Raw genomic sequence first — 12,451 nt, 5'->3', positions numbered from 1 at the left:
TGGAGCCATTATTTTCTGTTAAAGAAATGCATTTGCGTAAGAAGCTTCCAGCTAGAGCACGTTAGCTGTACGTTTTGGCAGCAGTAGAGGACGTGGTGTTGAGATCCTTAAACACCCTGTGATTCTGGAAAGCTAGAATTAAGGTTTTTGTTCCCGGAAAAGTGATGTTAGATTGTCTGTTCACATCCAGTAAGACTATTATTCACCAATTGCAATGCAATCACAACCCTCTGGAGGTATTTGGGCATCAGTTCTGTTACATTCTTGGCTTCAGGCTAACACTTTTTCTTTTTTTTTTTTAAACACTTCAGCTTTATCCAGATGAACAAACTGTTGCCCATGGATGTACATTATTCTGATCAGTTCTTAGGAAGGAGGCTATGGAAGCACAAGTGACCTGTCCAACTAAATAGATGAGGGAGCCCTAACCCTTTCAAGCTGGAGGCTTAGAGGGGCCTTGATGTAAGGGATGGCGTTTGGACTAGGTTCTAAACCTGCTCTGCCACTCACTAGCTGCGTGGCTTGAGCTGTCAGCAGCCTTTCTGAACTTCAACTTCTCTATCTTGGTTTCCTGTACCTGGCACATAATAAGCACTTCTTAAGTGTTTACCATAAACTTTATTCTCCCCATTTTTCATATGAGAAGACTGAGTGAGATTCAGAGGAGTTAAGCCCAAGGTCATATATTTAGTCGATGGTGCATCTAGTGTTTAAACCCGTTTCTCAACCCCAACACTATTGACCTTTTGCGCCAGATAATTCATTTGTTGTGGGTGCCGTCCTGTGCATTGTAGGATGTTTAGCATCATCCTGGGCTCCGTTCAGTAGATGCCAATAGCACAGTTAACACCTACCCGAGTTGTTAACAATCAAAAATGTCTCCAGATATTGCCTAGTGTCCTCAGAGGACAAAAATGGTGCCTTGTCCCGGGTGGGGTAGCACTGATTTAAACCTGGGTCTTTCTGGTTCCAAAGCCCACAGTCATTCCATGACATCATGTTGTCACTTATAAATACCATGTGATCCCTCATTTTAAAAAGAAATTTAAAAAATTTTTTTAAAAATAAGTCATAAATTATTTCCAAAAGTTGATTTAGGCCCAATTGTGAAGTCAGCGCGTCTTGTTCTAAGTCCCTCTCTTTTGTTCTTTTGATCTTTTAATCTATTAGTAGTTTCCACCTTGACCGTTGACCGTTGGCCGTACTCACTCCCCATCGGGCTCTCACTGATTTCAAGGGTCCCCACTCCTCCGTCATCGTCCCCTTTCTACCTTCAGATGGCTTAAAGTCTTAGCTATTAAAAGTTTCTTTGGTTGTTGTTATTCAGATTTGTCTTTTGTTTTTGAAACAGAGTTCGACATTTTGAGTTAAAATGCGGTTAATTAAAAGCAGCACTTCTCAAGCTCGCTGTCCGTTTCAAATCACTGTGTGTTGTGGGGAGGGTTATAAGCGATTTCCCAGATCCACTATTGGGTTCTAATTCAGTGAGGGGGTGGGGAAGGATGGGAGTTTTAAAACCACTCTGTTGATTGTAACCGGTCGAAGTGTTGAGAAATTCTGCAGAGGTGGCCGAGTTCATTTGCTGTACGAGTAGTGCCTGTCAATCAGAATCACTAGGAGAATTTGTTTAAACAAACCACCAAAAAAGATTTCTCAGAAGCAGAGATGAATTAATTCAGTGATTCTGGGCTGGGCTTCGAACTCTTCATTTTCTCAAGTGACTGGGGTGTTTCTTAGAGAAACTGTTTCGGGAGTTAAGGTTGTTTGAGTCATATTGGGTTCTGCCACATGCAGGCCATGTAAACTGGAGGAGGAGGTGAAACTTCTGAACTCCAGTTTTGTAATCTGAGAAATGAGGGTAAAACAGAGTTCATTCTGCAGAGTTTCCGTGAGGTTAAAGGAGCTATCGCACCGGTGTGAAGGTGAAGAAAGTGTTTGTAGCTGTCGATATTATTATTAATGGGATTAGAACCTGAAGCAATTTTGATTATTCTTCTTCCTAAAGATTGTTTAAAGTTAAATCGAACAGTATAAACTATTTATATATTACCTTTTATGGGAGAGGGAGATGCTCTTCCGAAAAACAGGTATGATGAAGTTGGTGCCCACCCACGGGAGCCTGCCGGCCCACTGTGGGCGTCATGTGTGCACGACTGCCTCTCCTACTGGCGTGTAAGGGCCCTAAGCACTTTCCACCCCCACAGCACCTAACCCTCTTCTCTGCCTTTTCGGTGTTCTATACACCTGTGTCAAATCGAGTGGCTGGTTCTATGAGTTTGCTAGACCTCCTGTAACAAAGTACCACAAACAGAGTGGCTTAAAAAACAGAATTTTATTGCTCGCAGTTCTGTAGGCTGCAAGTCCAGATCAATGTGTCAGCAGGTTTGGTTCCCGCTGAGGGCTGTGGAGAAGAATCGGTTCCATGTCTTTCTTCTGGCTTCTCAATCTCTGCCTTGATTTTCACACGGTGCTCTCCCTGTGTCTTTTTGTAAAGACACTGGTCATATTGGATTAGGGCCCATCTTAATGATCTCGTTTAAACTTATTAAAGACTCTATCTTCAAATAAGGTCACATTCTGAAGTACAGGGGCTTAGGATTTTTTGGGGGAGGGGGATACGATTCAACCTATAACAATAATCCACTCAGTTGGGAATTGAATGTACCATATAAAACCAAGATATTGATTTTTCACAGCAGAGTGAAGTACCTTCTATTCTTGCCACTCCCAGCCTACAGCTCGAACAACACACATCCATCATCACATCTGTGAAAATAAATCAAGCCCACCACCACACCAAAGGAAAGTCTCCACATGGGCACCAGTGTTTAGCCTCTCCCCAAACCACAGGCAGCACCTTCTATGAAAACTTGGCCAAAGTCCCCACCATGACACTGTGAGATGTCACTACGTGTTTTCTGACAATATGGAGTCTTCACCTCTCCAATATAAACAATGTTTGAAAATGCAATTTCTCTCTCTGTTAGCAAAGGCAACAATGGGATTATTGTTGCTTATTACTAAAATAAGGGCAAATGCTTAAAAACGCATGACTAGTTGGCTTTATATTTCATGATGCCTGATGACACTGATGGAGGGAAAGAGAATTGACAAGATGGGTGTGGAGATAACATAGATCATTGAAGAATAAGGCTCTTTCAAAAACAATAGGAATACATAGACTCATTATTATTTGATTTGACCGAAGCCTCACTGACATGACTTGGGCATTCTTCGAGTAACCCCAGAAAGATTTCCACATTAGCTCCCTGCAAATGCACACATTTCCCTGCAAAACCCTGCTTCATCTCCTTAAAAGAAGCCATGTGGGTCCTGCCATGAATATATAAATAAACCAAGATACTAAAGAGACCCTTTAAAATGCACCTGTTCAGCCTGCTCTTGAGAAGCAAAGAATAAAGTTCACTATTTTAAGGTCAGTGGGTAAGGCAAGCCACACTTTGAGTGTAGAGAAGATGTGCAGAGAAGAGTTAACGACAGGGCTAAAGCTACTAACCTTAGAAAGACCTGCTTTTGAGGCTGAGCCTTGGCTGGCATCTGGGAACTTAGATGTAGGGACGGTTCCCACAGTTCCTTAACTGCTAAGAGTGGCTCTCTGTGCCTAAAGTGTTTGTGCAAAAATGAGGTTTATGCTGAACACCTGCTTTCCTCTGGGAGTCTGGAGTTTTAGTATGTGATAGGTAGAGGGCATCTGTGGGGCCAGCCCCAATAAAAAACCTGGACACTTAGCCTCCCTGGGTGGCAGCACTTCACATGTGTTGTCACACGCGCCATCAAAGCACTCTTTGCTGGAAAAATTAAGCATGTCCTGTCCTGTGTGACTCCACGGGAGTGGACTCTTAGAAGCTCGTGCCTAGCTTATTCCACACATCATCCCATATGCCTTTTCTCTTTGCTGGTTTTGTTTTGTCTGCTTCGGCTGGAATAACTAACTCACAGCCATGAGTATTTCAGTGAGCTGAGTCCCTTGCATCCTCCTAATGAACCCGCTAACATGAAGGTGGTCTGGGGGATCCCCGACACAGAAGAGCACCTGTTAGGAAAAAATAAAAGCTTATTTATTTATTTATTTATTAAAAATTTGGGGTTTTTGTTTGTTTGTTTGTTTGTTTGTTTTTTTGGTGAGGCAACCCTTGGTTGACCTCACAGATTTCAAGGACCCTGTCAGCTTACAATCCCTTATTATTATTATTATTATTATTATTATTATTATTATTATTATTTTACGCCTACAACACTTGGTCTTCCTACCTGATTTCCCATCCAAGTACTAACCAGGCCCGACCTTGCTTAGCTTCCAAGATCAAATGAGATTTGGGCTTGTTCAGGGTGGCATGGCCGTAGACATAAAAGCCTTTTTAAACTAAATGCTTCCAAAAAACATGGTGCTTAACATCATTGCAACTTTTAAATTATTCAAGTGATTGCACTCCAGTTGGGATTACTATAGGATGTAATTTACTATATAAAAATAACTCTCTGAATTAGAAGGCAATCAAACAAGTAGAAGATTCTTTTTACTTCTTATAGAAGACCCTTCTAAGAAAACCATGAGAAAGCTAGAAGCAGGGACCAAACCAGCTGACATTAACTAGAAAAAAATTTTTTTTTCGTAAAACGTTAAGTGACACCCAATCTCAGATCATCACTTACTTGGAAAATTCAAATTGCTCTTGAAGACTTAGACCAAGCCCTTCTTTACTGGAGTGAGAGGTACTGCAGAAATACGTATAAATGTTGTTATCTGAAGCTTGAAGGCAGTCCCTGGAGAAAACTTTAGAAGGATGTCATTTTAGAGAACAACGAAAAAGCACTTTAAGAAAGGGAAACAAAAATGAATCAAGAATAATGAGTATGCAAAAAGCCCGGGTTGGCTGTTCTCAGGGAATAACTCACTGAATCTTTGATTTCTAATATGTGGTTCTCGGATTTCTTAGAGGTGAGTCTCTCCTCCAGGTGTTTCAGAAGTTGGAACTCTGTGCCAAGCCCTGGAATTTCTCAGTGCACTTAACCAGTTGGATCAGTCCCAGGGCACTTGGGACAGATCCAGGAGCCAAACGGTCTGAGGTTAGATATGCTAACGAAGATCCATACTTTTCTCATGTGCCCTTGTATATGGCAGAGACCACACTGCACGGAACCTGGCAGCTCAAGACATCCAGGACAATTCTCTGCTGTCCAGTTTTGGAAATAACAACTCTAGAATGTTTCTAGCTTTCGTGTGACTCATTTGCTTTCATTAAAGAATGGGCAGAGAGCTGACTGCAGCTGCATTAGTTAGTAGGGCAGGTCCAGTTGCAATAAATGGAAACACTGCTGATAGCTTTTGGTAAACACAATGTGGGCTGAGGGAGCGGGGACGAAAGGCGATAAAGGAACCATTCTTGGCCTTCAATTTGTGTACTATTTGAAAGGTGTGTGTATTCATCCAGAAGTGTAAACTGTGTATTGAAGGATTGGTTGTCTAATAATCTCAACTTTCTAGATTTCAGAAAAAAAAAAAAAACAAACACTTAAAAATTAAACATGAAAGGTCTCTGTACAGTCCAAAAGAATGTCACAAAGGCCATATGCTTTTCTCATAGCACTGCTACTTTGGTACTTGTGTAGAGTATACTTGTTCCCACTGTATACAAAAAAAAATATGTCTTCAGCTTCCCTGAAAACTGCTCTCAGTGGACATTGGTTCTTCTTCGGGAAAACCATGTTCTTTCTTTTATGAACTGATTCTCTAGGCAGCGTTTTTTAAATGCTGACTTCTCTTTCTCCCTCACCTGACTTTTTAAAAACGAAATAATTTATTGAGGTGAAATTCACATTACATAAAATCAATGCTTTTAAAGTGAGCAATTCAGTGGCAATTAGAATATTCACATTGTTGTACAACCACCACTTCAATCTAGTTCCAAAATATTTCCATTACACCAAAACAAACCCTCATTCTCATTCAGCGGTTTCTGCCCATTCTCCCCTGCCCCTAGCCCCTGACAACCACAAATCTGCATTCTGTCTATATGGATTTACTTATTTTAGACATTTCCTATAAATGGAATCATACAATATGTTGTCTTTTGTGACTAGCTTCTTTCACTTAGCATAAGGTTTCTTCAAGTTTCATCCATGTTGTAGCATATTATCGGTACTTCATTCCAATTTGTGGTTAAATACTATTCCATTGTGTAGATATTCTACAGTTTGCTTATCCATTCATCAGTTGAAAGACATCTGGGTTGTTTCCACTTTGGAGTTATTAAGAATGAAGCTGCTAAGAACATTTGTGCATTCCCTGACTTTTGCCAACTCAGTTTCTCATCTCTACAATGGAGATGATAATAATAGCTACCTCATAGGACTGTTAAAAGGATTAAAAGAGGATTAGGCATTTAGGTGAGCCACCATGCTGATAATTTTATAATTTGGTTGTAATTTTAATGTGGTCCCAAGAGGAGGCGAATCCTGGTTTTACCTAGTCCACTTGACACCCGCCTCCCCCACCACTACCACCAAGAATTGTGTTTAGAATAGTGCCTGGAATGTGGCCAAAGTTCAATAAATCCTTGTCATTCTTATTTTATTATTATTTTTTAATACATAAGAACTCAAAAAGCATTAGCAGTCAGTTTTCATCAGGGCAGTTAAGTTTATACACCTCAATAATTTTTGAGGTCATCATTATATCACTTGAATCATTAATGTAAGAAACAGTGACCCTGAATCGTAAGTGAAAGGTTAACAGTGAAACTATGGTAAGTATTTTCTGGGTAAGAAGGCAAGGATGAGTACGATAACCACATTGATGGATTTCCATCAAAACTTCACATTAAGTATGGTAAATAAGCATGGCCTTACAGGGACCTGCAACACAATAGCTTTTTAAAAATAATGAGCTCTGAGTTTGCAGAGGATAAGTCAGATAATAAAGGCCCTTGTGTGCTATTTCTCAAGCAGTAGAATTGCATGATGAAAATTGTAAATGAAGAAGAGCATGGCAGCACTTCTGAGCCCAGGACATTTGAGTGGAGGCTGGAAGATCAGAGTGCAAACTTGTACAGGGGTTAAGGTGTTATTGCTGAGAGATGACTGGGCTTTTGAAGAAGCATCGGCGTACCTGGGAGGCACCTGTATGAAAAATTGATAGTAAATGAAAGAGATTGGCAAGAGAAAGGAAGATTCAAAACAAATGCTGTGAGCTCTGGCAAAGGGCAGGGTGGCGATGCCATGAATGGTGATTGGAGAGGTGGAAAGGGAGCTGCTCTGAGTTAGGGTATGAGGGGTCTTCTTTGACATATTGACGTCAGGTGTGTCATGTCACTCACTTCTAGGTTTACATAGGTTTGATTTTCTATCTACGACATGCTTGGTTGCATTCTCAACATCCATTTCCCATTTTTCCCTTGCTGTATCAGTAGGAAGGGGGTATGATACATTACAGTAACAATTCCAAAATTTCAGTGATTTAATGACACAAGTTTATTTCTCATTTGTGCTAAGAGTGCATTTCAGCTCAGCGGGGTCTACCTACACTCCTGCATCTTCTTTATTTTTACACTGAGACTCAGCAGATGGAGCAAGCTCTCACAGGAATACTCCCCAAGATGAAAGAACTATACTAAATGGAAGAGGGGTACTTAAATGTAGTTCTTTGTATTCTTTCAAAATTCAGTCATATCTGTTATGACACAAGTTTAATCGATATCATACACATTTTTTTTCAGGGTTTTTCAGTCTTCCCCAAAATCATTTTAATGAATTCACAATATTCTGTTGATTATTATGAAGCAGCACTTAGGAAAACATAATATTGAGTCAAAAAATACAACTTAAGTTTGCATTTACTCAAAAGTTACCATGGTATGAAAAAATACTGGCAGGAAACATTGAATAATAATCATGTAAGGTAGGGTTGCTGGTGGTGGTGGTGTTTGTAGGTAGGATTATGGGCACTTCATTCCTTATCTTTAACTGCTAAAATTTTTTTTCTCAATTACAGTTGACATTCAATATTACATTAGTTTCAGGTGTACAGCACAGTGGTTAGACATTTACTTCTCTTACTTTTGTTATAAAGTAGTTTTTGCAAGAAATAATGATGTAAAGCAAAAACTGGAACCTCATTCTTTTGGAATCAGACTTTTTTTTCTCCCTTGTCCTCTATTTCACAGTCCTGGTAAGTTGCACTCACTTTGAGAAAAAAACATGGATTCTAGGTATTGATATGCCTTATTCCAAGTACATATTCTTCACAGACAAGTTTATTTTTGGTTCCCAAAATTAGGTTTGTTACATTAACAGTCTATAAGAACCTGCACAAGACAGTTACAGTTTCTTCCCTGAAGTGCTAATTTCATCTGAGTGTGATACTCCAAGTTGCTGTGAATCAAGAGATAATTGTGTGTGAGTAATAAGGATCAAGGAACAGGGCACTTGCTAATAATGACAGCTACGTGATGCAAGTCCTCACAACACTATAGGGAAATGAAGAGGTTAACACAAAGGTGAAAAACACACTTCAAGAAAAGGTAAAAACATATACCCATTAAGGATTCCTCGTTTTCATTTCTATTAATAGGGTAAGGTCTATGGGAACGGGTCTATGACAGGGTAGAAGCAGCTAAACTCAGCACACCTCTGAAGTTTCTTTTGATGTGGTTTAGTAGAGTTGATGTGGGCATTCTAAAGAATAGGGAAATATAGTAAAGAAAAAAAGAGTAAAATAATAATCAGTTAACTTATGACCCTGGAAAATGGTAACTTAAGTTGCTATAAGACCACCTGTACAACCTGAGCAATTGAGCAGTCTCTGCCTACTGGGCCTGTTATGGGTGCCCACCCTGCCCCCCAACCCCACTACCATCATTAAAGATCATTTCTTTGGGATTCCCTTTATTTATTCAACAAATATTTGAAGGCCTACTAACTGCATGGTATTGAGACAGGCATTGGGAGATTAAAAACGTACATGGTCCTTACTGCGTGGAACCTATAATCCAGTTAGGAGACAGAAATTAATCAGAAACTCACAAAAATGAAATAATCACACCTCTGATAGGTGATCCAAAACACACACACGCGCGCACACACACACACACACACACACTCACAAACACTTCAGTTCTTACAAGAGCATAATATGGAATGATTTGACTTAACTGTGAAAGTCAAGCGGGGGACTTCCCTGAGGAAGTAATGACAGAATGACATGTAAAGGATGAGTTGACATTACATTTTACGCAGAAGCACCTTCCAGTGGTCAAGTGAAAGAAATAGGTGAGAGAGTGAGGTGACACGGCACAAGATGAAGTTGGTGGACACCGGACCACATGGGACCTTGCAAACCATGTAAGTAGTTTTGTCTTTATCTTAAGAGCAATGGGAAGCCAAGCAAGGGGTTTCAGATCAGATTTGGGTTTCAAAAAATTCCCTCTGACTGCAGAGTGGAGAATGGCTTGCAGGAGAACAAGAGTGCTTCCCTGGGAACAGGTCAGAAGTCTGCTGAAGTTTTCCGGGTGAAGAACGATGGTGGTGTTGCTGGGGGAGACTGAGACGAAAATTTAGGAGGATTGGTGAAGGACTAAGCCTTCTGCATTACTCTGCAAAAACTGAAACACTCCGAAGGGTCATAACATATAAAACCTTTTTCTGCCAACATACTTGTTGGAGATTTGGAGAAAATGATGCTGCATGCTGTGGCTTGGCTCACTCAACTCCTAACCCAACTTCCTTCAGAGGTTGGAAAGCTAAAAATCTCATTTCCCAGCCTTCCTTGCAGCTAGACTTGCAGATATGATTTGGAATGTACCAATCAGATGCATTCATACAAGGTGTGAATTTGGAATTGAGATAATAAAGGAGAAGCGGGATTCGAGGCATACATTTTACTGGTGTGGCTTGCAGCAAAAGGGTGTGGTTCTGGCAGTTCTGCCAAGTCTTTCTGGTTTTACAGGCAGCTGCCTGATAGTGGCAGGAGTGGCACTATCTTGGCAGCCCAGTTTTACAGTGCCTGGCACATAAATGCTTAATACATGTGGACTGTTATCACATACTTAGTTTTTACCCTGAATACTACTATAGGATGTCCAGGTGCTGTGGAGATAGTATCTCCACATAATGGAATGCTCAGCCTGACTTCGTTCAGTCCTGAAGGAACTACATTTTGTGGTTTAATGTATATGACATTGGTGCCCTTCGCCCCTGTGATGTTCCTTCTTACAAGTAGCCTATATTCCCACAGTATAACATGCTAAAAAGCTGGTTCTTTTAAATGCTTGGGAGAAAGCTAGCCTATTGCCACTAAAGGTGAGAGATCTTCCTCTAGAACCTTCCAGACAATTTAAACATCTGATGAAAAATGACTACTAGAGTTACAATAAACTGGGACTTTTAGTTGCACTAAGATCCACTTAAACTAAGCAGGAGGTTTTTCTAAACCAGGAAGCCTAACAATGTTGCAGCTTCCTCTACAAGGTTAACTGTATTGTAATAAATGAGAATTTTTGACTGAAAGGTTAAAAATGTCAACAAAGACATGCAGGAAGTGACTCTCTGCTCCTAATTCCTCAAATAATGTCTCTGTTCATTGAACACATTTTTGGTACCTCTCTTAGGACATTTTCTACTTTTTATGCTTGTCTTACAGTTATTTATGTCCATGTCTGATCTGCCCAATATATGAAACTGTAAACACATGGAGGGCAGGGACACGCACAGATTCATCTTTGGATCTCTTAAGGTGCCCGCTAAGAATGGTCCCTTACACAAAGGAGGAAGTCAGTCTGTATTTAACAAAGGAATCAGTGAATTCTTGTGCAGTCTTGAGTCATCAGGACTAACACTTTTGAAAGAATGCTTACAAGGTGTTTCTATGCAACTAAATGCTTTGATTCATTTTCCAAGTAGAAGTGAAGGGGAAAGAAGATGAGCAGGCGTGCACAGGGTGGGAAGGGTTGCATCGCCGCTGCAGACAGGTATTTCCTCCACTTTCCATTGGTGTGGGAGCGGCAAAAAGAGGACACTTGAAGAGGGTAGGAGACCCGGCCTCTAACATCTCATAGGTTCTATGATTCCAGTTAAGATGCTGGAACCCTCGCTCCAGCCCTCATAAAAAGGATTGATGAGGTGAAGAACCATACTTCTTTCTTATCACATTTGTCTTGGAGTCACTATTCCAGAAGATTGAAGCTCTAATCTTATGATGACTTAAGATCTTAATCTTAAAATGGCTTGAAGTTCATTTAGCCCCAGTGTGGTAAGTCAGCATCATCTCACCTACTGACCCAATCAGCAGTAGCTTCCTAAAGCACTGTGTTGAGAAGGATTCTGAGTCTCTATTTGGCTCAGTGAGGACAAGATTAACTTTATAGTGATATCTGACATGAGGCCAGGAGAAGAGTAGCAGCACATAAGCCAAGGTATGTCATCCCTCATCTAATCCAATGCCTTCACTTCGCAGGAAGAAAATGAGAGCAGAAGCTCATGTTTTAAGCTTACTACGTGCCAGCCACTGTCCAAATTGCTTTTATATGCACAAATTTATTTAATCCTTAGCCAGTCTTAAGAAGTTAGCATTATTATGATTCTCATTTTGCAGACGAGATTTAGGGAAGCAAAATTTCCCTGAAGTGCACACTCTGAGAATTCCTTCTTCATACTACTGCCTCCTAATCTGTTAACACTTACTATGTGCTAGGCTAATGGTACTCAGCCACGAGTGATTTTACCCTCTAAGAGACATCCGGCAATGTCTGAAGACTTTTTGGCTGTAAGGAGAAAAAGATGTTTCTTTTAATTTAGTGTGTAAAGGCCAGAGACGCTGCTAACTGCACAGAACAGCACTCCACAACAAAGAATTTGTCCCAAAATGTCAGTAGTGCTGAGATTGAGAACTCTTGAGTTGGGCTATGTGAAAGTTGTTTTCAGACTATGATGACTCTTCCGATAGCCCAGTGAGTATAATGTCTGTCTCCATTTTACACACAAGGAAAGGTGCTCTCAGAAACAGAAAGTGGTGATCACGAGACAGGACCCTAGGTAGTTCGACTTTACAGGCCTTTGGTGGTCCCCGCTCTGAGAAACTCCATTCTCATCAGCTTCCTTTACTATCAAAACATGTAAATTCTTATAAAAAGAAAAACATGTAAACTCTTTAAACATCTGCTCATCTATTGCAAATCACAGAAGCTAAGAACATTCAGCCAGCTGTGAAAAAGTCCCACTGTAATGGCTGCGTCTCCAAAGATAAGAAGTCTGTTCAACAGTTCAAAGGAGAGGGTCTTTAGAATCTCTTACTAATATAGAATCATTCATCTCTGGAGTAGACAAGCAGATCCTCGCTTTAAAATAAAATTCTGAGGAAAAAGCTAATTTTAGGACATTAACAAGCTTTTCCAAGAAAAATAGGCTCTGCGTGGGATTCAACTTTAATTTTTTTTTT

The 12,451-nt window shown here is 40.4% G+C and overlaps 1 pseudogene; it reads right to left on the bottom strand.

Moving 5' to 3' along the window:
* Nucleotides 1-4,247: 4,247 nt before the first annotated feature.
* On the bottom strand, nt 4,248-4,367 carry LOC111740905 (annotated as a pseudogene).
* Between the last annotated feature and the right edge of the window lie 8,084 nt (nt 4,368-12,451).

Source organism: Pteropus vampyrus, unplaced genomic scaffold, assembly GCF_000151845.1.
Source record: "Pteropus vampyrus isolate Shadow unplaced genomic scaffold, Pvam_2.0 Scaffold69, whole genome shotgun sequence".
In the NCBI taxonomy this organism is placed as follows: Eukaryota; Metazoa; Chordata; class Mammalia; order Chiroptera; family Pteropodidae; genus Pteropus; species Pteropus vampyrus.
Note: the sequence above shows the minus strand (reverse complement) of the source record. Positions and strands in the feature narration are given on the sequence as shown.